The sequence below is a fragment of the Meriones unguiculatus genome, chromosome 6, assembly GCF_030254825.1.
Source record: "Meriones unguiculatus strain TT.TT164.6M chromosome 6, Bangor_MerUng_6.1, whole genome shotgun sequence".
Taxonomy (NCBI): Eukaryota; Metazoa; Chordata; class Mammalia; order Rodentia; family Muridae; genus Meriones; species Meriones unguiculatus.
The window spans coordinates 63878545-63903399 of record NC_083354.1 but is presented as its reverse complement, the minus strand read 5'-3'; the positions used below and the strand labels follow the sequence as shown (position 1 = coordinate 63903399).

The following is a 24855-nucleotide window of genomic DNA, read 5'->3' as shown; positions in this document are numbered from 1 at the left end:
GCCCAACAGTTGCCCATCAGGCTCAGCATCTGCTTTGGTAGTCCGTAGGGCAGAGGGTTTCAGAGGCCCTCTGTGGTAGGTTCCTAGGTTGTTTCCTGTTTTCTTCTTCTGAAGTCCATCCTCTTTGCCTTTCCAGATGGGGATTGGACATTTTAGTTAGGGTCCTCCCTCTTGCTTAGTTTCTTTAGATGCACAGGTTATAGTGGGTTTATCCTATGTTGTATGTCTATATGAGTGAGTATATACCATGTGTGTCTTTGTGCTTCTGGGACAACTCACTCAGGATGATCCTTTCCAGATCTCACCATTTACCTCCAAATTTCATGATTTCCTTACTTTTCATTGCTGAGTAATATTCCATTGTGTAGATGTACCACAATTTCTGCATCCATTCTTCAGTTGAGGGGCATCTGGGTTGTTTCCAGGTTCTGGCTATTACAAATAAAGCTGCTACAAACATGGTTGAGCAAATGTCCTTTTTGTGTACTTGAGCCTCTTTTGGATATATGCCTAGGAGTGGTATGGCTGGATCATGGGGAAGCACTATTCCTAGTTGTCTGAGAAAGCGCCAGATTGATTTCCAGAGTGGTTGTACAAGTTTACATTTCCATCAGCAGTGGAGAAGGGTTCCCCTTTCTCCACAACCTCTCAAGCATGTGTTGTCACTTGAGTTTTTGATCTTGGCCATTCTCATGGGTGTAAGGTGAAATCTCAGGGTTGTTTTGATTTGCATTTCCCTAATGGCTAGTGAGGCTGAGCATTTCTTTAAGTGCTTCTCTGCCATTCGGTATTCCTCTACAGAGAATTCTCTGTTTAGCTCTGTTCCCCATTTTTTAAGTGGATTACTTGGTTTGCTGCTTTTCAGATTCTTTAGTTCTTTACATATACTGGATATGAGTCCTCTGTCAGATAAAGGGTTGGTGAAGATTCTTTCCCAATCTGTAGGCAGTCGCTTTGTTTTGGTGATGGTCTCCTTTGCAGAAGCTTTTCAGTTTCATGAGGTCCCATTTATTGATCGTTGCTCTTAGAACCTGTGCTGTTGGTGTTCTGTTCAGGAAGTTTTCTCCTGTACCAATGAGTTCTAGGGTTTTCCCCACTTGTTTTTCTAGCCGATTTAATGTGTCAGGTTTTATGCTGAGGTCTTTGATCCACTTGGACTTCAGTTTTGTGCAGGGTGATAAGTATGGATCTATTTTCATTTTTCTACATGTAGACATCCAGTTGGACCAGCACCATTTGTTGAAGATGCTATCTTTTTTCCATTGTATGGTTTTGGCGCCTTTGTCAAAGATCAGGTGTCCATAAGTGTGTGGGTTTATTTCTGGGTCCTCTGTTCGGTTCCATTGATCCATTATTCTGTTATTATGCCAGTACCATGCAGTTTTTAAAACTGTTGCTCTATAGTACAACTTAAGATCAGGGATGGAGATACCTCCAGAAGATCTTTTATTGTAGAGTATTGTTTTAGCAATTCTGGGTTTCTTGTTATTCCATATGAAGTTGAGAATTTTTCGTTCCAGGTCTGGAAAGAATTGTGTTGGTAATTTGATAGGAATTGCATTGAATCTGTAGATTGCTTTTGGTTAAAAGGCCATTTTTACTATGTTAATCCTGCCAAGACATGAACATGGGAGCTCTTTCCATCTTCTCATATCTTCTTCTAATTCTTTCTTCAGAGACTTGAAATTTTTTTCATACAAGTCTTTGCCTTCCTTGGTTAGGGTTACTCCGAGGTACCTTATGTCATTTGTGGCTATTGTGAAGGGTGTTGTTTCCCTAATTTCTTTCTCAGCCCTTTTGTCTTTTGTATATAGGAGGGCTACTGATTTTTTTTGAGTTAATTTTGTATCCAGCCACTTTGCTGAAGGTGTTTATCAGCTGTAGGATTTCCCTGGTAGAGTTTTTGGGGTCACTCATGTATACTATCATATCATCTGCAAATAGTGATAATTTGACTTCTTCCTTTCCAATTTGTATCCCCTTGATCTCCTTCAAATGTCTTATTGCTCTAGCAAGGACTTCCACCACTATGTTGAAGAGATATGGAGAGAGTGGGCAGCCTTGTCTTGTCCCTGATTTCACTGGGATTGCTTTAAGTTTCTCTCTATTCAGTTTGATGTTGGCTATAGGTTTGCTGTATATCGCCTTTACTATGTTTAGATATTTGCCTTGTATCCCTGATCTCCCCAATACTTTAAACATGAATGGATGTTGGATTTTGTCAAATGCTTTTTCAGCATCTAGGGAGATTATCATGTGTTTTTTTTCTTTCAGTTTGTTAATATGGTGGATCACATTGATGGATTTCCGTATATTGAACCACCCCTGCATACCTGGGATGAAGCCTACTTGGTCATGGTGGATGATATCTTTGATGTGTTCTTGTATTCGGTTTGCAAGTATTTTGTTAAATATTTTTGCATCAATGTTCATAAGGGAGATTGGCCTGAAGTTCTCTTTTTTTGGTTGGGTCTTTGTGAGGTTTAGGTACCAAGGTGACTGTGGCTTCATAGAATGAGTTTGGTAATGTTGCTTTTGTTTCTATTTTGTGGAATAGTTTGAAGAGAACTGGAGTTAGCTCTTTTTTGAATGTTTGGTAGAATTCTGTGCTGAAACCATCAGGTTCTTGGCTTTTTTTGGATGGGAGACTTTTGATGACTGCTTCTATTTCCTTGGGAGATATAGGACTATTTAATTGATTTACCTGGTCCTGATTTAGCTCTGTTAAGTGGAATCGATCAAGAAAATTGTCCATTTCATTTAGATTTTCAAATTTTGTGGCATATAGACTTTTGAAGTAAGTCCTAATGATTGCTTGGATTTCCTCAGTGTCTGTAGTTATGTCCCCCTTTTCATTTCTGATTTTGTTGATTTGGATGGTGTCTCACTGCCTGTTAGTTAGCTTGGCTAAGGGTTTGTCTATCTTGTTGATTTTCTCAAAGAACCAGCTCTTGGTTTCATTGATTCTTTGAATTGTTTTATTTGTTTCTAATTGATTGATTTTAGCCCTGACTTTGATTATTTCCAGTCGTCTGCTCCTTCTTGGTGTGTCTGCTTCTTCTTTTTCTAGGGTTTTTAAGTGAGCCATTAAGTTGCTTGAATGTGCTATCTCAAATTTCTTCTTGAAGGCACTTAGTGCTATGAACTTTCCTCTTAGCACTGCTTTCATTCTGTCCCACAAGTTTGGGTATGTTGTGTCTTCATTTTCATTGAGTTCTAGGAAGATTTTAATTTCTTTCTTTATTTCTTCCCTGACCCAGCTGTCTTTTAGTAGCAAGTTGTTCAGTTTCCATGTATGTGTAGGCTTTTTGCTGTTTTTGTTGTTACTGAGGTCCAGCTTTATTCCATGGTGATCAGACAAGATACATGGGATTATTTCAATCTTCTTGTATCTGTTGGGGCTCCCTTTGTGACCCACTATGTGGTCTATTTTGGAGAAGGTTCCATGAGGTGCTGAGAAGAAGGTAAATTATTTTGTGTTTGGGTGTAAGGTTCTGTAAATGTCTGTTAGGTCCATTTGATTCATGACCTCTGTTAGAGATATTGTTTCTTTGTTTAATTTCTGTTTAGTTGACCTGTCCTTTGTTGAGAGTGGGGTGTTGAAGTCTCCCACTATTAGTGTGTGGGGATCTATGTGTGGTTTAAGTTTTATCAATGTTTCTTTCACATATGTGGGTGCCCTTGTATTTGGGGCATAGATGTTCAGGATTGGATGTCTTTTTGGTGGAATTTTCCCTTGATGAGTATGAAGTGTCCTTCCCCATCTCTTTTGATTAATTTTGGTTGAGAGACTATTTTATCAGATATTAGAATGGCTACTCCTGCTTGCTTCTTGAGTCCATTTGCTTCAAAAGCCGTCTTCCATCCCTTTATCCTCAGGTAATGTCTATCTTTGTGACTTAGATGTGTTTCTTGTATACAACAGATTGCTGGGTTTTGTTTACGCATCAGTTCTGCTAGTCTGTGTCTTTTTATTGGAGAATTATGTCCATTGATATTGAGAGAGATTAATGACCAGTGGCTGTTAGATCCTTTGAATTTGATGTTGGCTGTGGTCATACGGTTGTGTGCTTGGTTGCTTTTTGTTTTATTTCAGTGGGGTTATTTATTTTCTGTGTTTTCTTGAATGTATCTAGCTTTCTTGGGTTGTATTTTCCCTTCCAGTGTCTTCTGTAATGCTGGATTTGTTTGTAGGTATTGTTGAAATTTGTTTTTGTCATTGAATATCTTGTTTTCTCCATCTATGAGGACTGAGAGTTTTGCTGGGTATAGTAGCCTGGGCTGACATCTGTGTTCTCTTAGGGTCTTTATGATATCCATCCAGGCCCTTCTGGCTTTCATAGTCTCTGTTGAAAAGTCAGGTGTGATTCTAATGGGTTTGCCATTATATGTTACTTGGCCTTTTTCTCTTGCAGCTTTTAGTATTTTTTCTTTGTTCTGTATACTTACAGTTTTGATTATTATGTGGCGGGAGGATTTTCTTTTCTGGTCTAATTTATTGGGTGTTCTATAGGCCTCTTATATTCTTATTGGTCTCTCCTTTAAGTTGGGAAATTTTCTTCAATGATTTTGTTGAAGATATTTTCTGGGCCTTTGTGCAGGGAATCTTCTTTTTCCTCTTTTCCTGTTATTCTTAGGTTTTGTCTTTTTATGTTGTCCTGAATTTCTTGGATGGTCTGTGTCAGGAATTTTTTAGATTTAACATTTTCTTTGACAGATACATCTATTTCTTCCATTGTATCTTCCACACTTGAGATTCTTTCTTCCATTTCTTGTATCCTATTGGTTATGTTAACCTCTGTAGTTCCTGCCTTCTTCCCTAAGTTCTTTCTCTCCACAATTTCTTCCATTTGTGTTTTTTTTAATTTTTCCAATTCTATCTTCAGGTCTTGAGCTATTTTGTTGGTTTCCTTCCCCTGTCTGACTGTATTTTCATGTTTTTCCATCAATTCCTTCAGCTGTTTGTTTGAACAATCCACTGTTTCTTTTATTTCATTCAGTGATTTAAGCATTTCCTCTCTAAAGGCCATAGACTGTTTGGCTGCAGCTTCCTGTATTTCTTCACGGATGGCCATAATCTCCTTGTCTTTAATTTCCTCCATTTCTTTACGGATAGCCATGATCTGTTTGTTTTTATCTTCCTCTAATTCTTTTCGTATTTTATTTGTTTCCTCTGTTATCTTCTTCATGAGCGTAGATGTTAGGTCATCTCCTTGAATTTCATTTATGCTGGGGTGTCTAAGGCTATTTGCCCCTGGATAACTGGGTTCTGGAGATGCCACATTGCTCTGGCTTTTGTTGGTTGGACTTTTACGCTGTCCTCTACCCATTGGGCTATCTTAGTTGTTTGAATTTAGTTTCTGGTTGTTCCTGGACTCTTGTAGTGGAGAGAATCCCTTTGGCAGGAAGATGGTTTTTCCTGTTTCCAGCTTTTTGGGTATAGTCACTGGATGTCCGGTGTTTTTCAGGAGTTGCTACAGCTCACCTCAGGCATAGAGACCTGGGTAGTAACTGTGGTCCTTAATAATCGAGAGGTCTCTCCTCTCACTGGGAGAAGTCCTGGAGACAGTTGCCCTCCTTCTGGGTTTCTTGCTGTAAATTTAGTGATCAACTGCTGTAACCTGTGTGTCCCATGGTTTGGTCTGTTTTGTTAGGGATAACTGGTTGCCCGTTGGAGCAGTATCTGGGGGGGTTGATCTCAGGGTTCCCGGTTTTTTGTAGGTCTGAGGTTGGGGCTCTGTGCCCCAGAACCCAAGAGGTAATTTGTGGCAGGTGAGTACTGCTCTGGTGTCTTGGGGCGCACAGTTCTGCCTGTAAGGTGTATTTGGTACAATGCAGGCCTCTGGGCTGGTGGAGTGTGTGCCCGCCTGCTAATCTGCGGAAGCTGAGTTTCTGATCACTCTGTGCTCCCCGTTTGGGCCCAGATCTGTGATGGCTGGGCGTACTCACCTGTCTGCGATCTGCTGGCTGCTAGACTTTCCCTAGGTGACCCCAGCAGCACGGTTTCTTCCTTCCCTGTGGGGTCCTTTCTGGACAGGGGTTCCCAGTTCCTGTTGTACTGGGGCGCACAGCTTGTCTCTACCGCTGAGCTGAGCGCGCAGATCTCTGCGCGGCAGGAGCTCAGTTGTGTTGGCGGTGGGTACCCACCGTCCTAGCGACCTTCCGAGGATAGACTGGGTGACCCGTGATCAGTCTGGCAACTTTGCTTCCCAGTGGGGTCCCCCCGCAGCTGGGACTCCCAGCCTCAGGCACTCTTGTGCTCACAGATCAGCCTGGGAAAGTGATTGGGACACGGACGCTTGCGGCTCCAGCCTGGAGACACAAAGCCCGCGTTACCTGGGATTTCTTCCGGGTTCTGGCTGGGTAGCCATGAGTGGACCCGACCGATTCCCACACTGTGGGAGCCTTCCCTCACCTGGGAAACACGATTGATGTCGTTTCAGGGCACAAAGTTCAGTCTCCTCATCTCTGCAACGGCGAGTGCTGTCCTGCTTCTCAAATGCGGTGCTCTCCCGGCGCCGCCATCTTGCCTCCCCCCCCACCCATATTGTTTTTAACTGGTGTTGTCATTGTATAGGCCTTGCTTAGGCCACCACATTGTTGAGATTTTATGGTGTAGCTTTCTGGTCATATGTATAGAAGATATTATATGTATAGAAGAATATCTCATAGCAGATATTCTGATCCTCTGGCTCTTACAAGCATCCTGTCTCCTCTCCTACTATGTTCTCTGAGCCTTGGGTATAAGAGCAGTCTTATATATATCAATTGAGGTGGGCTCCACATGGTAGCTTGTTCTCTAGATTTTGTCCAGTTGTGGACTTCTGTTATAGTCTCTATCTTTTGTGAAAAAGAAGCTTCTTTGAAAGGTGATGGTGGCATACACCTTTAATCCCAACACTTGGGAGGTAGAAGCAGACAGAGTTCTGTGAATCTGAGACAGTCTGGTCCACAGAGTGAGTTCCAGGACAGCCAGGGTTATGCATTGAAACCCTGTCTCCAAAAACCACACACACACACACACACACACACACACACACACACACACACAAAAGGAAAATAAAAAGAAAAAGAAAGAAGAAGCTTCTTTGATTTCTTTGCTGTAGATCGACAGTTACAGTTCTCTGTGGATATAAGGACAAGTATTCAAAATGCAGGTAGAAATTACACTTGTTTAGCAAATGCCAAGAGTAGGCTGTCTTCTAGGGGCCATGACCTTACCAGCCACAGGAATTTAGCTAGGTTTATGGTAGCAGGCATGAATTTCCTATTCCTGAGCAGCCTTTACATTTTATTGGGGAGGTGTTGGTTACCTCCAAGATACAAAAAGCCATTAATATACCATAGGATATACCATCCACGCTGGTCATTGTTATGGTTCATAGGCTTTGTGGCTGGGTAAGACGGTGAATTGTTTTTCTCCCTTGACAGATTTCATAGCACCTTTGGGTACTGTGAGCGTTAATCTTGTTTGTTTGTTTGTTTTCTTTGTCTTAATCAGTGGTGAAAGAATTGTCTCAGAACTGTTTGTCTCAATTGGCCATTTAAGTTTAATAGTAAAATACTGGTTAATGATAACAATGCATCGTAAAACCTTCAGAAGAAAAGAAGAATGTTTCCTGGACCTTTGTGTGTGTGTGTGACAGTTTTAAGTTCTCTTCCCTGGGAAGAGTATTAATCCCTGTCTTAGCATCCTTAGTTGCCTGACGTTCTTCCTTGTGTCTGAGGCTTCATGAGCTTCAGCCTGTCCATGTTAGCATGTCCATTGGTGTGAATCTTGTTCAGGTCATGTTTAGGAAACCTTCTTAGTGAGACTTCATGGGTGTAGATTCTCTGACATTTCCAGAAGACAGAACCTCAGTAAAACTTGGCATTCCTCTGGCTCTTAGAATCTTTCCTATTCTTTTCCCCACAGTGATCTCTGAGCCTTAGGCCAACCAGTCATGTTGTAGATGTGTCAGTTGGGACTAGGCATCACAATTCTTAATTTCAATCAGTTTCGGTTTTCTGTAAGAGTCTTCCTCTGTTGCAAAGAGAAGTGTCTTTGATGAGGGTAGGGATAGTCTGTGGGCACAAGGACAGATATGTAGAATGTAGTTAGGGATTATGCTGGTTTAGTACAGTGGTATTTGGAGGTTGTTCTTCAACATCCAAGCTTTGCAAGCCCTGAGAACTTGGCTAGGTTTCCAGTACCAGTCATGTCTTCCCTCTTGTTGAGTGGACCTTACGTCCAATTAGAGATGGTTGGTTACCATTAAGGTATAAACGCCACCATTACACCGTTAGTGGTATTGTGTCACGCTGGTCATTGTTGTAGTTCATAGATATCATAGCTGTGAAGAATTGGTTGCTTCCCTCCCTTGGATGCTTGCATGCTGCCTTCTGGTAAAACAAAAGCTAGTCCTCAGGGAGGAGGCTCTCAGGTCAGTTCCAGCTCACATCTTGAGGTCCTGTGTCTGAAGCGCATGTTCTCTTCAGCAATAGAGATATATCGTCCACCTCTGGAAGGCAAACAATGCCATCAGAAATAGTCTATAATGTTTGGGGAGCTTCTTAGACAATCCTGACTGACAACACAAAAAAGGGCTTCTCATGCCTGGTGTCAGGATTTTTGTTAGATAACCTAGGGCTTTTGGGTGGAGCATTGTCAGCACGGATGGGAAATTTTCATTTAAATTATGTATATTTGTATGGTATTTATATATGTATGTATAGATTTATATATTACTTAAATGTATCATAGGTATATTTAAGTAAATAGTTAATAGTCCCTCCATCCTCCTTCTCTATTTGTCTCCTTCCTCTCCTCTGTGTTTAAAGTCCCGTGTTTTTACTCTTTTACATCGCTTGAATCCTGCGATTTCCCCTCTGTTGCTATTTCTCTCTCTATTGCTCTCCTCACAATGGCCTTTCCCCCCTGTTTTATGCTGCTACTCCAGATTATATACTCATATCTGAGATTTTGAGCCAGGAACCTCAGGTGACAGTTGTCTTTCTAGGTTTGGATTGCCTCACTTGTTTAGTTGGGCCAAGGGCCTGTCAATCTTGTTTATTTTCTCAAAAAAGCCACAATTATTTGTTGATTCCTGGTGTTGTTTTATTTTAGTTCATTAATTTCCACTTTGAGTTTTACTGTTTTTTGCCATTAACTGGATCTGGGTTTGGTTTCTTTTTATTTTTCCAAATGTTTGAGTTGTACCATTAAGTCATTGATCTGTACTTTATCTGCTTTTTTTTTAAATGTAGTACTTAGAGCTATAAAATTGTCATGTAGGATTATATTTAATGTGTCTCTAGGTTTTTGTGTTGTGTTGTATTTATTTAGTTATAGTTAATCTCTTTCATTTCTGTCTTGATTTTCTCTTTGACCCATTCATCATTCAGTAATGTGTTTAATCTCCATACTATGAGTATTTACTAGAGAAGTGTTGATTTTAAGTTTTATATATTATATTATGACCATACTGGATACACTGAGTTATTTAAATCTTTCAGAATTTGTACAGATTTGTTTTGTGTCCCAGAATATGATCTATTTTAGAGAAGCTTGTTTGCGTAGCTTAATAGACTGTATGTTCTTTGGTGTTTGGGTGAAATATTCTATAGGCATCTGTTAAGTTCATTTCATAGATGATGTCATTTAAAGTTGATTTTTCTATGCCTTTTATTCTATTGGTGAAACAAGGGTATTGAAATCAGCTAGTACCAATGCGTTGGTGTTAGTATGTGTCTTTAATTCCAGTAGTACACTTTTTATACAATTGGATGCATCAGAATTTGGTGCATATATGTTTACAATAATAATGTGTTTTGGTTAGCTGTTTTCTGATTAGAGTGAAGTATTTTTCCTCATTTCCTCTATATCATTTTTGTTTAAAGTTTATTTTGTCAGATATTAGCATAACAATGCTTCTTGACTCCTAGTGTCATTTAATTGGAGTATTTTGTGTATCCTTTACTCTATATAAGTGCCTATCTTTATTTTTTAATATTCATAGAAGCTTTTTTCTTTTTTAATAATAATTTTTATTTCTTTATATTAATCGCAGGTTATTTACTTTGTATCCCAGCTGTAGCCCCATCCCTCATTCCCTCCCAATCCTGCCATCCCTTCCTCATCTCCTCCCTGCCCCTTTCCAAGTCCACTGATAGGGCACTGATAGGGGAGGACCTCCTCCCCTTCCATCTGCCCTTAGCTTATTAGGTCTCTTCAGGGATGGCTACAATGTCCTCTTCTGTGACCTAGCAAGTCTGCTCCTCCATTCGGGGGGGCAGGAGGATGAAAAGCCAGCCATTGAGTTCATGTCAGAAATAGTTCCTCTTCCCCTTACTAGGGTACACATTTGGATACTGAGCTACCTTGGGCTATATCTGAGGAGGGGTTCTAGGCTATTTCCATACATGGTTCTTGGCTGTAGAAATAGTCTCATAAAAGACCCCTGTCCCCTGATATATTTGGTCCTTGTGGAGCTCTTGTCCTCTCAGACAATTAGGAATAGTGATTCCTCAAGATCCAGCTATACCACTGCTAGGCATATATCCAAAAGATGCTCAAGTACAAAACAAGGACATTTGTTCAACCATGTTTGTAGCAGCTTTATTTGTAAGAGCCAGAACTTGGAAACAACCTAGATGTCCCTCAGTTGAGGAATGGATAGAGAAATTGTGGTACTTTTATACAATGGAAAACTACTCAGCAATTAAAAATGAGGAAATCATGAAATTTGCAGGCAAATGGTGGGACCTAGAAATGAGTGAGGTATCCTGGGTGAGGTATCCCAAAAGTAGAAAGACACACATGGTATATATTCACTTATATAGACCTATAAGATACAATAAACATATTGAAATCTATACACCTAAAGAAGATAAACAAAAAAAGGGGAACCAGGGTAAGTTGATGAATCCTTACTTAGAAAGACAAATGGGATGGACATTGGATGTAGGAGAAAACAAGAAATAGGACAGGAAACTACCACAGAGGGGCTCTGAAAGACTCTATCTAGCAGTGTATCAAAGCAGATGCTGAGACTCATAACCAAACCTTGGGCAGAGTGCAGGGAATTGTATGAAAGAAGGGGAAGTTAGTAAGTTCCTATCTTTAAATCTAAGATATGTTGCTCATAAACAATAGATAGATGAATTTATGATGATGATGATGATGATGATGATGATGATGTTTTTAGAGACAGGGTTTCTTTGTTTGGCCTTGGTTATCTTGGAACCTGCTCTGTAGAACAGGCTAGCCTCATTCACAGAGATCCATCTGCCTCTGCTTCCTCAGTGCTGGAATTAAAGGTTGTGCTACCACTGCCTGACATGATTTTATTTCTTGATTCATTCAGCCAGCCTGAATCATTTGATTGGAGAATTGGGACCATTAATATTTGAAGGTATTATTGAAGTGCATATGTTGGTTGTAGTGATGTGTTGTTGATTTCTGGTGTTGTTTGTGCTCTCAGTGGTACTTTGTACTTTAGTAATCATACCTTCAAATTTCTTCATCTCTTAGCTCAGTTCACCCCTCTCTTCAGTCTGAAATAATGTCTCCCTTAATTTCTTTAGGCTGGTTTTTTGGATATAGTTTTCATAGGCTATTTATATCATAGAATTTCTCCCCAGTCACGTATGGTAGATAGTTTTACTATCAGTATTAACCTAGATTGTCTGTTGTGGTTTTTTAGGATTTGATATGCAGTGACACAGGATTTTCTGGCATTCAGTGTTTCCATTGAGAAATCACCTGGTATTCTGATGGGTGTTCCTGTATGTGTGACTTGTGTTTCTTCTCCTGATGTTTTCAAATTTTTTGTATACTTAATGTTTTCATTAAAATATGGCATGAAGCAGAGTGCAGGGAATCTTATTAAAGAAGGGTGAGGAAGACCTGGAGAAGCCAGGAGCTCCACAAGAGAGCAACAGAACCATAAATTCTGAACACAGGGGTCTTTTCTGAGACTGATACTCCAACCAAGGACCATTCATGGAGATAACCTAGAACCTCTGCACAGATGTAGCCTATGGCAGCTCAATCTCCAAGTGGGGTCCCTAGTAAAGAGAAAAGGGCCTGTTTCCGACATGAACTCAGTGGCTGGCTCTCTGATCACCTTCTCCTGAGAGGGTGCAGCCTTGCCAGGCAACAGAGGAAGACAATGCAGCCAGTCCTGATGAGACCTGATAGGCTAGGGTCAGATGGAAGGGAAGGAGGATCTCCCCTATCAGTGGGCTGGGGATTGGCTTGGAAGGAGAAGAGGGAGGGATGGTTAGATTGGGAGGGGATAAAGGAGGGGCGTTAGCTGGGATTCAAAGTAAATAAATTTTAATAAATAAGAAGAAAAGAAACAACAATAGCTGAAAGGTTAAAAAAGACATCAGCATTATTGTGTAGTTAGTAATTAAATTATTGAAATTAAAAGAAAATATGCCATGAAGAGTTTCTTTTCAGGCTTTTTTATTTGGTGTTCTCTGTGCTTCCCATATCTTCTGTATGGGTATGTCTTTTTTTTAATTTTGGCAAATTTTCTCCTATGATGTTGTTGGAGAGCTGGTCTATGTCATTGACCCGGGCTTTTTCTCCCTCATCTATTTCTCAAATTCGAAAGTTTGGTCTTTTCTTGGTGTCCCACATTTCCTGTATGTTTCTTTGCTGTGTTTTCCCCCATACTCTTTGCTAATTTTATGTACTTTATCTTCAAGTCAGTCCTCATACTGAATCATCCGCTTGATTCATTATACTTGTAAGTCTGTCCTTTGAGTTTTTTAGTTCAGTTATTGGGTTTTTCAATTTTATATATATTTATCTTGAGTCCTCCTCAGTGTTTCTATCTTTATTGAATTTTATTTTCAAATCCTGGATTTTCTTTGTCATTCCATCAGTTTTATGATTGTGAGGGTTGGATTGGGCCTACAAGTTGGATATGGCTCAGGTGGACACCGGAGCCTGGGCTGATATGCAAGATGTGCATTTTAGTCCAAGCTTGTGGGGGTTGGGGATGGTGGGGGGTGGAAAGCATCAAGAAAACTCACCCAGCTAGACCCTGGAGAAGATTGTGTAGGATGTGGCTGAAGGTTGGGGATGGAAAGGAAGGCAGGGTGGATTGTAAAAGAATTCCACAGTTTGGCAGTGACACAGGCAGAGGTGGCTGGAATAGGCCTAGGTACTGGATGTGGGATCCAAGCTAGATCTATGCGGTTTGGGGATGGATGAGAGAGGAGGGTTGGAGAGTTACCTGGACAGACTTTGGAAGAGGATGCACAGGATCAGGTTGGTGGAGAGGTTCTGAGTTACATTTTTATGTAAGTTGGAGTTAAGAATTAAACTATAATCTTTTGCATGTGCAAAACCAGTTGTTTCCCATGCTGATTGTTGGTTGGGGGAAATTTTATATATTTTGTGAGTCTAGAGACCAGCACAGGGCTTCTCCTATAGTCTATAATCAGCAGATGGCAGTATCTTCATGGCTGTGCTTCCTACACAGATGTTAGGAAGTGTGAGAAATTTCATTCTGAAAGCATGAAAATGGCTAAAGATGACAGCATAATTTAGAACTTCCACTGGGGACCTTGAGTGATGGGAAATATGTGCTGCTTTCCAGATCAACTCTTTTCTGACTTGGACAAGTTCCCGGGACTGAAAGAACTGTCTGTGAGACTAGACGGCAAAGCAGATGTGCTTTCAGTCCTTCCTAGAGAGTTCCCAAACCTCCACCACATGGAGAAGTTATCCATCCAAATTTCCACGGAGTCTGACCTCTCCAGACTAGGTAAGGATGGTGATTGGATCTCCAGGTCATGCCTCAGCTGGAAAAGATACTTGGCTAGTAATTGGTAGAACCATCATTAGTTAAACCTTCCCTGGGCTTCACAGTGTGAATTGTTCCCACATAGGAAGGTGTGGGAACAGTGCTCTTCCTCCTTAAGAGAGCAGAGATTTATTTCTTACCCGAGTCTTTAACATGTGGGGAACTATTCTCAGCCCTTCACAACCGCTGACTCAGTCTTCACAGCCCCTGTGTGAGAGAAGGTATGATGATTATTGCTGATTGTCAGCTGGGGAAATGAGGTCAGAGATGGCTCAGGGCTAAGGAAATGTGTCTCCAAACAGAAGGTTTGACTGCACAGCCTGAGCTTTACACTCCTAACACTTCCTCTCTAAAGCAGTGTGTGGACTCCTCTTCTTTTGCTGTCTGAGTGGCAAGTGCAGATCTGTCTACTGAGGGCAAAGGAATCTGACTGGGAGCACTGTAGGTGTTGCAGCTCTGAAGTGAAAGGCTTCCCCTACAGGAGTTCTGCTCCAGCTGCCTGGAGAGTTTCCCCAGTGCAAGTGTAATAGCTCTGCTTCTGCAGGGGAGGTTTCCCCAGCAAAAGTTCTGCTCAGCCAACAGGGTTTCAGTGTGTTCCAGAAGATATTCTGGCAGTCCAGAGCCAAGGAATACCACCAAGCCACACCATGTAACAAACCTCGCACAAGAGATTTATTGGGAAGGAAAACCTGGGAGGGTGGTTGCTTCTTCTCAAGCAAGAAGCAGCAGAGAACTGGGTGGAACACAGAGTTTATGTAGGGTCGCGTGGCGTGCAGTTGGAGTGGCAGAGCTTTCCAGGGAGGTCTGGGAGTGGAGGGATTCTGTGGCCTGATTGTTGGGATGAGATCAGGGATTGAGACAATTTTATTGCTTGTAGGCCTGGGACCTTGTGGGTTTACAATGTACACAAAGTTTACAAAGGGAGTACATGTCTTTTGAGTTGGCTTGAATAGCCAAGAAGCAGTTAGAACCTTTTCTCCATTTCTTTCATCCAGTCTCCTCTCCTGTTGACAGACAGCTGTGCAGCCATCTTTCTAGAACATGCCATTTAGCAAAATGACAAAAGCAACATCAGATCCTTAATTTTTTTTTCAGTTGACTTTTTTTTAATTAATTACACTTTATTCATTTTGTATCCCCCCATAAGCCCCTCCCTACTCCCCTCCTGATCCCACCCACCCTCCACTTTATGCATGCATGCCACCCCCCAAGTCCACTGATAGGGAAGGTTCTCCTCCCCTTTCTGATCTTAGTCTATCAGTTCACATCAAAAGTGGCTGCATTGTCCTCTACTGTGGAGATCCTTAATTTTTAAGGCACTGAACACTAAGGAGATGTAAGCTAGGAACTGACATGGCAGATTTGCATGTCAAAAAGTCACTAGAGTATGGAGGCTCCTGCCTATAGTAACAGCATTTGGAAGGGTTAGACAGGAAGACTATCACATCAAAGTCAGCCTCTCTCTGTAAATGTAGTTATTTCCATGCTAGTTGGAGATACAATATGAGACCCCTTCTGAAAAGAAACAAAAGCAAGCAAACAAAACATTTTCCAAGTTAAAGGTAAATGTGCTTAAGTCAGTCCTGTTGGCTTCAGTCCCATAGATCTGTGTGGTGAAAGGAAACATCGAGTTCTTCCAGTTTTCCCCTGAACTCCCAACATGTGCTTGGCACATGGATGATCTCCACACACCACATACACATAGACAAAATAAATAGGTTTACATGTTTTTAAAGTTGTGTTTCAGAGTTGTTCTCTTTTTTTATGTTACTTTGCACAGAATTCCTATTGTGTCAGTAAAGTGTGCAAACATAGAGACATCAGGATGCTGACACGGGGTGAAATATAGTGAACAGAAATAGTTTTCTTTTTCAGTTCTCTGTTTCCAGAGGGGGTCAAGAACTTGCCCTGGGTCATCTGCTCACTAGTCAGTTGCAGAAACTGAGCATAACCCCAATGAATGTAGTCTGACTTCTAGATACTGTGCCACTGTGTCTAGACTTGGATGAAAGAAATGGAGAAAAGGTTCTAACTGCTTCTTGGCTATTCAAGCCAACTCAAAAGCCATGTGGCACTGGGCCCCCGAGTCACAGCCTGTTAAATCAGTGTGGCTGGAACTGATGTTGAGGGTCCAATTCTGATAGAAATTTGTGTCCTTCTCTAATTAATGAAATTCTTTCATCTTTTGCAGTTAAATTGATTCAGAACTCTCCAAATCTTCATGTCTTCCATCTGAAATGTAATTTCCTGTTGAACTGTGAGTCTCTCTTGTGCGTGCTTGCAGCAAGCAAGCAACTCAGAGAGATTGAGTTTTCTGGACGATGCTTTGAAACCACATCATTTGGTATGAACTGGACAACTTTGACTACAGATTCTCCTGTGCACAGTCATTCAATACTCTAGGATTAAAATGCAACTGCTATCATGGGAACTGTGAGGATTCTTGATCTTCATTGAGGCTTTCACAAAAGTGAAACACATCTGTCTACAATTTAAATCTTTCATTTTCAGAGCAGTGTCTTCCACTTAGTCATAGTAATTCAACCTGAACATTATATCACCTTTCATCGCATTTGAAATACTCTTTATTTCAACAGTACTCTTCTTTTTCATAGGAAATGGGTCTGACCTAACTAAAATTTATTTTTTCTGTCCTAGTCACCGTCTTGCCAAATTTTGTTTCTCTGAAGATTCTGAATCTTAACGACCAACACTTTCCAGATAAGGAAACATCAAGAAAGTTTGGTAAGTTTGTAAAACAACATTTCTTAATTTTTTTCATCTTCTTCTCCTCTCCCTCCTCCTAGAGTGAACCCATAACCAAGCAAGTTGTGTATAGTTGTTCCTTGACACCCATGGCAGTTGGGTCTAAAGCCTGCTGCTGCTGTAAACACTAGAAGATCCTCTAGGATATAAAATGGTGCCATGTTTGCTCATGACTCCACACATCCTCCATGTACTTTATCTCATCTCTTCATTGCCTACAACACCTATCGCCCTGTAAATGTTATGCTGTGTTCTTCTGGGAATATTGAAGAGGGAGAAGAGTCTGTATGTGTTTGGTACAGACACAATGTTTAAAAATTCAGCCTGTGGTTGTGGAATGTGCCCATACTTTAGCACAATGACTCATCTATCCAATCTCCCCACAAAGCACACATGTACATACATGCGTACACAAACACACATTCACACACACAGAGTTGTTATCTCTACCTAAAAGAAACAAAAGGGATCAAGGAGAAACTCAGGCTCTCCTAATGCACAATGAATCTGAGAAGAACTGTGAAGAGAAAGCTCTCTATCCTATATTGACATTGTCTTGCTTTTTTTAAGAGTGTTTCCCATAAATGCTCATTGTTTGATGAGACTAGATCTCAGACTCAGCACAGAAATCTGAACACTTGCCTCCTCCTGACTGGGTCTTATGAGGCCTGAGGAGTGGCCTTTCACTGGGCCTTTTTTGTTTACATTCATTGACTTATTTCAAGTCTGTATTGGGTGGCTGTGCATGATCCACCAAAGTATGGGTCATGCATCAACCATGCTGGTCCTTTGGAGGACACCATAGTGATATTCAGTCTCACGTCTCCCATTCCCCTTCCTCACTTGTTGATTCTTCATTCATTAGTCCGGTGCCATCCTTTGCCACACCTTTTGCATACTCCACAAAGCTGAGAGGCCTTCCTTTTCAATAATTTCCAGGGGAAAAACACCCCCATAGTTTCTAAGAATGCTTTGTCTACCATCCCTTTAAAAATGACCTGGCTTGCCACAATTAAAACATCTCACATTTTGATTGTTCTTAAGACTGTTAGAAATTACTTCTGCTATCAGAGCAGCATTATAAACATGAGATCCAATATCAGCCATGTTTCTGGTCCATTCATCAATTGGTGCTAATCCTGCTTAAAAGGACTGCTCACACTTTTGCATTCTGAATTAGCATTTTTTCTGTTTTGGTTTTTTGAGAAAGGATTTCTCTGTGTAGCCATGGCTGTCTGGAACTCACTCTGCAGATCAGGGTGGCTTCATACTAACAGATCCACCTGCCTCAGCCTCCTAGATGCTAAGATTAGAGATATGTGCCAACACCACCCATCTCTGAAATAGCATTTCAAAAGCCAAAAATTCAATCAAAATTTGTCTGACTTGTGAATCTGATACTATTTTATTCACATTTGAAGTCAATCTTTGCAAAAGGGTCAGTATAGGCATATTTTTGGTCCTTGTAGATTTTAGTAAATGACTCCAACATCTTTCCTGATTCTTCAACTTTGTACCAAACATTTAAAGCTGCTAAGCAACATAGTGTCATGGTATGATTATCATATTCAAGCTACCTTTGTACCTCATCATATTGACCTTTACCTAGCAATGGATCCTGGGCAATATTAATACTTCTAGTCTTATATCATTGTTCTGTAGTCCTAGCTTCCTCTTTCTACCATGTTTGCCATTGTAACTGAGAACTGGCTTCCAATATTGCTGTTGCCAAATCTTTCCAGACAAAGGATAATTCTGTTCTAAGTTGCCAATAACTTTAATATTTACTTCACATAGGGTGAATGCATACCAAATAAAATGATTACTTCTTTAAATCTCAAATTTAATATGCCTATAAGATTCCATTTAACTTCCTCAACATTGGGGGTGTCTATCATCTTTTGTATAGTTGCTGTACAATCTAAGGTTGGTTTTCTAATAACCTTAAGCTGCCCCTCTTCAGTTTCATCTTGCAGTGGCACAATAAATTTTTATCTAAATGTCTCTCTCTTTGTCTGAGTATTGTTCTCATTTTTATTTATAAGTATCTCTAATTTTTCTTCTAAGGCTTGTATCCTATCAGTCCACTTTTGATATTTTTATTTTCCCTATATCTCTAAGTTTTCTTTTTTTCCTTTGAGAGGGTATAAAAATCTACTATGGCTAATAAGGATAAAATATTAATTGCTAGCTGGTAGTAATTATAATCTGAATTATGTCAATCTCAGTTAAGTCATTTATCTTTTCATTTACTTCTTCTGTTTTAAAGCTATCTAAAGCAGGATTATGCAGGGTTCTAGCACCTTGTATTATGGTATTTCCCATCTTAACTCTTTCTTGGAGAACTTCCAGGTGACTTAACAAATCTTACTTCTCAGTTTGTCTGCACTGGCATAATTTCCCTGTCCATGTGGTTGTGCCATGTGATGAAGCACTATATATATATATATATATGTACATGTACAAATTTCAATCACTCAATTTCACGAATAAAGATGCAGGAGCAAGATGCTTGGGTAAAAAATTTAAAAAGGCTGCTGTTTGATAGAGGCAGAGAAAGCATTCAGCTGACCTTCCTCCTCAATCTATGTGACAAAGGGAAACTCTCTTTCCCAATACCATCTCCAAAACCCCTCAAAACTCAGTGTCTTACTCTTCTACTTCCCATGTGTTTCTTTATCCATCCTTCTGCCTTTTCTTACTATTTTTTTCTACATTCACTCCCTATCAACTGGTTGCTTGCTCCACTTCTTGAACTTTTGTTGACTTTATTTAATCCTGTTCAGGCAAATTCTTGGATTAAATGTATTTACTAAGGATGAGCCCGACCACAACTAGAAACAGGATCTTTTGATAAACAACACAAGCTCGGGGTTCACAGTGAGATCAAATATCTTGGAACATTGACCCCTTTTCTCTTCTTCTTTGAGAGGGCAGTGATGAGGAGGGCCTCTGTTAGGTGGGGCCTCCTAGAGTGCAGAATGACTAGGTCACAGCTGCTCATAATGGAACAACTACAGAGGATGGCTTGCTGTGTCTCCCACAGCACTGGCTCTGGGTTCTCTCAGGAACCTGGAGGAACTGCTTCTTCCCACTGGGGACGGGATTCACCAAGTGGCCAGACTGATTGTCCAGCAGTGTCTGCAGCTTCAGTGTCTCTGAGTTCTTGCCTTTCACCACACCTTGGATGACGACAGTGTGATGGAAATTGGTGAGCTTCCCTCAGAGAAAAGGTTTCCCCTGTGTGTAAGCAGTGGTGCCCCTGGAGCTACCTGCTGCAAATGTCTAGACCTGAGAAAGGCTTCCAAAGCATTCCTCATTTGCACTATCATGCTGCTGCTTCTCATGCCCTTTTGAAAATTTAGATTTATCTTGGTCAATGCTCTCCTTTTTTTTTTCTTTAGAGGTGGTCAAGGTAGTGGGGTAAGGGAGGGGAGGTAGAGAAGTATTCAGGCTGCGGTTTATTTTCCCAGTTCTGGGGATTGAACTCAGTACTTCACATACACCAGAGCAGTGTTCCGCTACTGCACCACACCCCGGTAAAATCTATGTCTCCACCCTTGTTGCTTCAGATACCTGACCGTATCCCCTTTTAGTCAACTGGATACTGGAAATATGTAAACAAGTTGTAGCAATTTGAAATATAGAGCTGCATCCATTTTCCTGCACATGTTACTGAAACATTTGCCATCTAAGTCAGTGTGGCAATGAACCAGGTTAGGGCACAGAGCTTCCCCAGTGCCCAAAAACCCAAGTTGTATTCATTCTCCAATAGCGCCCTCCACTTCCATACACAAATGACCACTGCACTGCTCTCTCTCACCGTAGCTTTATTTACAGCTAGACTTTTCATATAAGGGAATTCTATACCATAGGCAATGCTTTGTCTTTTTTCACCAAAAATTGTGTTTGTACCTTATTTCAGAATAATACATCTGACCATAGTGCATTGATTTCACGGCTGTGTGTCTGTTCATTATTTGAACACAAGTGCCCTCTGTGTGTCTATTCAATGGGTACTTGAGTTGTTTCTAGTAGCTGGTTACTGTGAAGTGCTTCTAAGAGCATTCTTATAAAATATACACATTTGGGTATTTCTGGGGATGGAATTTCTGAGATACCTTACAAATATTGATTAAACCATGTTTTTTGCTTAGATGTGGTACATGCTTGTAAGTCTACACTTGAGGAGGTTCAAGGGTTCCTTGTCTGAATAGCAAGTTCAAGGCCAGGTTGGGTCACAGGAGACTGATCACAAACAAAGAAACAGGAGCAAAAGTCTCCATGGTGTTATGGTAGCTTTTACCCTCAACAGAGGTTGGTTGACATTCTGTCCCCAGTAAATATTGTCAATCCCTTGTAGTTTGGGTACTCTGATGATTCTCATAGGTAATAAAATCCAAAGCTTTACTGTTTGCCCCAGCCAGCGGAGCTTGTTATTCGGGGGATAGAAGAGGATCTGATCCTGTGAAAAAATGGATGAGAGAAAAGAACAGGTCCAAGCAAACAGGTGCTTGTCAAGGACTAACTTTACTGACCAAAATAAGCTTTTATAAAGGGTTTAGGATGAGGAAGTAGGGTGGGTGAAAAGTTACAGATTCTTCTCGGCCAGGGGCCTGAAACATTTTGTGATAAGCCACGGTTCTGTGAGCACATCTCTGCTGCTGCCAAGCAGTATGTTTACCGCAGGTAAGGGAACGGGCAAGTTGAGGCAAGTTGGTGAGTTTCCACAGGTGGTCCCTGACAACTGTTGTTATAAACAATTTTTTTTTCAATGCAGTTTATTCAGGAACCTTGAACAATCCTCGGAACCTGGGGAAAGCCAGCCCACAGCTTAAATAGCCTCTGGGTAGCCAACCCAGGTGTGCCACGTGGGCAATGCAGATAGGTCCACATACATGGAAGCAAGCCAGATCCTCAGCCTTAGCCAAATGTGGAATTGTTCCTGACAGAGAGCACTCACCATCAGGAAGGTGGAAGGCGGAAACTAGCTCCATCTTTAAGGCATAGCATTCCGCAGCTCTCTACAGTTCCCCCTTTTTGTTTTAGACACATCAGGCAAGAGTAGAGGTCTGATCTCTGATATTAGAAATAAATTGGGACTTTGTACCGATGTTCATTTAGGTGTCATCCACCCAAAGAGCATCAGACCCGTCCGATACCTTTTTCTCAGAGGCGGGACCTGGGGCATCAACCCGCATGCAATCAGACATGCTCTTCTCTGGGTCCAAAGCTGCTAACCCTGAGTGCAGTGCTTAGCCTCGCATCCTGAGTGTAACATTTTAGCTTTTTATGGTATCCAACCATGCTTGGGGCGAATGTCCTGCTTCAATGGCTGTAAAGGCCTGAATGATCATGGCTGCATCACACTGTTGTGAGACTCTAATCTTGCATATATACCACAGGCAAACCAAGGAGACCAACACCAGAAGGCCTGCTAACGCTCCCATGCCTGCCCATTCCTTCAAATGATTTATGGCTGCAGCAATCCATGATGATAATCCTGTGGCTAGTCCTGCGTCCACTCTGGTAGAATTTACTGTGATAATGGCCACTCTCAGCTGCTCCATCATAGTATCGAATTCTCCAGTCCAATTACTTAAAATATAGCTCGACAATTGTTTAGACAGATTTGCAGCACAGGAAAAATTCTCAATTTTTTACCAAAAAATTTTACCAATAAAGACTCAGGAGCCAGATGCCAGGATGAAAACCTACTAGCTCAGAGAGGCAGAGAAAGGACCCAGCTCACATTCCTTCTCAGCTCAGGTCTGGATGGCAAAAACCCAAAAGTTTTACTAGCTCAAGTGGCAGCTCAGGAAGCAAAGGCCAAAAATCCCAAGGCTGAGGGCTTGCTAGTTCAAAGCCCCAAAGCCATGGAGCTGAGGAGCTGAAGCCCAAGCTAAAGCCAGAGCTTGAGGTAATAGCTCTTTTCTATGTCTCCACACTGTCTTAAATACCCTTCAATGCAAAGTCCCTCCTATTCTTTAATCACTATGAGCTGGTTTATTGCTCTGCCTCTTGATATAAGGTTAACTTTATTAAATTTGATGTACAGAAAGCTCTTGAATTAAGGGTGTGTGTTAGGGCTTGGTGAACCACACCATAATCACTTGTTCACAATGAAAAATTCTTGGACTTAAGGTGTGTGATAGGACTTGTTATGCCCAATGGTAACTTTTGGGGGGTGTGGGTCAGGCCTGCTACTCTCAGCTCAACCAAACGAGATAAGAAACAGGGTTTTATAGTTCACAATTATGGGGTTCATAATGGAATCAAATATCCTGCACCACTTTAGTTGAGGAGTTGAGGAACATTTTTCAGATTGACCAGCATCTGAAAGAAAAGCATGAGAGGAAAAAGAAATGGATTACCTTTCTGAGACGCACCTCAGAAGCCAGATAGATCATACTTGGCTCATGGATACTGCACTAGGGCTCAAAAATTCTAAGAAGAAAAACACATTATCTTAAGATGAACCCATCTTCCTAAAGGTGGTCTCCTAGACAGGTCCCTGACCTGCCCCACATGATTAACCCTTAAAAGAGGAGCTAAGGGCATGATTCCATGTGAGATAGATTCCATTATTTACACCATAATTACTTCCAGAGGGTGTGTTTAAATCTCCAGGTGTGAAACTGGAGATGTACTCAGCAGTATTCATTTAGATTGTGTGAAGCCCTGAGGTCATGCCCAAGCACCACAAAAGTCAATCAGTCATTCAATCAATCAGTCAGTCATTCAACCTATTGATCTCTGCCACCTGTCTACCTTCCTTATGGCTCTAGTTTTCTTTTATATCTTCAAGCTATGTGCAAAGCACATGTAGAGTTGTAAGATCTTTCTGGTAGATCAATGTTTTTGTTTGTTTGTTTGTTTGTTTCTTTTTTACCAGTATTGGCACTTCCTCCTGGTTTCTGTTTCCCCTTTGCAGTTTGGCAAGGTCATTCCCTATTGGCCAGGCAGCTGTTTGGTGCTTTCAAAGAATGACCTCTAAAACATCATGTTGACCATTTCCTACTTTCATTGTCAGGGTTGGGAGTAGTACCAGTAACTTGTCACCATTATTGACAGCCTCAGGAGTCTCATTTCATAAATGTTTTGTTTTCTAGCCAAGGTAGCAACCAGTGGAGGCTTCCAGAAACTTGAGAACTTAAATCTTTCAGTAAATCATAATATTACAGAGGAAGGATACAGACATTTCTTTCAAGTCCTCAACAACCTGCCAAACCTGCAAGAGCTGAACATCAGCAGGAATCTCTCAGAATGCATCCAAGTTCAGGCCACCACTGTCAAGGCTCTGAGCCAGTGTGTGAGACTGCCCAGCCTCATCTGGCTCGGGATGGTCAGCTGGCTCCTGGATGAAGAGAACATGAAAGTGATGAACGCTATGAAGGAAAGACACCCTCAGTGCAAACGCTTGACTATCTTCTGGAAATGGGTATTGCCATTCTCTCCTGTCATTCAGAAGTGAAGGATGCAGCTGAAGGCTACTGACAGTTTTAAATATCTGATTTCCTAAAACATTTTACTGTAGCTAAGCAAGGTGGTACTCCTCTGTACTTTCAGCATTTAGGAGACTGAAGTGGGAGAATCAAGAGGTTTAGACCAGCCTGTGTTACATAGCAAGATCTTGTCTTAACTGATCAGCCTGCAATTTGATCACCTCCCCCGGAGCAGGAAGCAGCCTTACCAGGCCACAGAAGATGACAGTGCAGCCACTCCTGATGAGACCTAATAGACTAGGATCAGAAGAGAGGAGAGGGGGACCTCCCCTATCAGTGGACTTGGGGAGAAGCATGTGTGAAAAAGGGGGAGGTGGGATTAGAGGGGAGGATAGAGGGGATTTATGGGGGATACAAAGTGATTTAAGTATAATTAATAAAAGTTAAAAAATAAAGGCATAACTAACCATCATATGAAATCATATTTATTAAAGGTGTAGGCTGCTGATACTTTTCTAGAAGCCTGTCTTTTCCTCACTAAACTTAGCAACAATGATGAACAGTGCCTTGGCAGTCCTTGTATGTTCCTCCTGTCTAAAGATTACAGCTTTTGTCAAGTTCATGCAGAGACCACTCCATTGCAAGGTCAATAGGAACGGGCTGGGGAAAAGAACATCAGTGTATAAAAGCCAGAACATGTAAGGAGTATTTGATGGAGGTAAGAAACAGATGGTTTAGTATTGCATCAGTCTCACACATGATGAAGCAAGAGTCAACTTCACCACAGGATGCAGCTGACTTTCCAGGAGATGCTTAGTCTTTGCAGGGCTTTTGTATGTTCA

General features: G+C 41.2%; 1 pseudogene; it reads left to right on the top strand.

The window, feature by feature from the left end:
- The window catches only part of LOC132654689 (baculoviral IAP repeat-containing protein 1a-like), a 70096-nt pseudogene extending 45704 nt beyond the window's left edge, over positions 1-24392 (top strand).
- The last annotated feature ends 463 nt before the right edge of the window (positions 24393-24855 follow it).